Below are 415 nucleotides of genomic sequence, written 5' to 3' on the forward strand. Positions count from 1 at the left end.
TCAGTAGGTAGCGCAACTCTGAAAACGCGTACCGTGAAATTTTCCGCGATATCGATTCCTCCAGCACTTTGCGCCAACGAACTCACGAGCCCCCATATGTCCTCGTGGGTTAGATCGCGTGCTGGACGAAACGACAATCCCGCTGGACCACGCGCTAGATCACTCGACTCAAACGATAATCCGACGTAATCGCTCGGTTCGCACGTATGTACCGCATACGTTCGAATTTCACGAAACGCGTTTTCTAGCCATTGAGCAATATCGCTACCTTCAGGTGGCGACCGTATCGCGAAAGTCGCCTCTCTTCCTAGAATCGTGAAATTCCTAAATTGCCGCGAGTTTTCCGCCCGCAAATCTATATAATTAAAATTATTGACCTCGTGCTGACGACATCGTTGCTCCTGTTGCTGATGAT

Source organism: Trachymyrmex cornetzi, unplaced genomic scaffold (assembly GCF_001594075.2).
Source record: "Trachymyrmex cornetzi isolate Tcor2-1 unplaced genomic scaffold, Tcor1.1 scaffold370, whole genome shotgun sequence".
Lineage (NCBI taxonomy): Eukaryota > Metazoa > Arthropoda > Insecta > Hymenoptera > Formicidae > Trachymyrmex > Trachymyrmex cornetzi.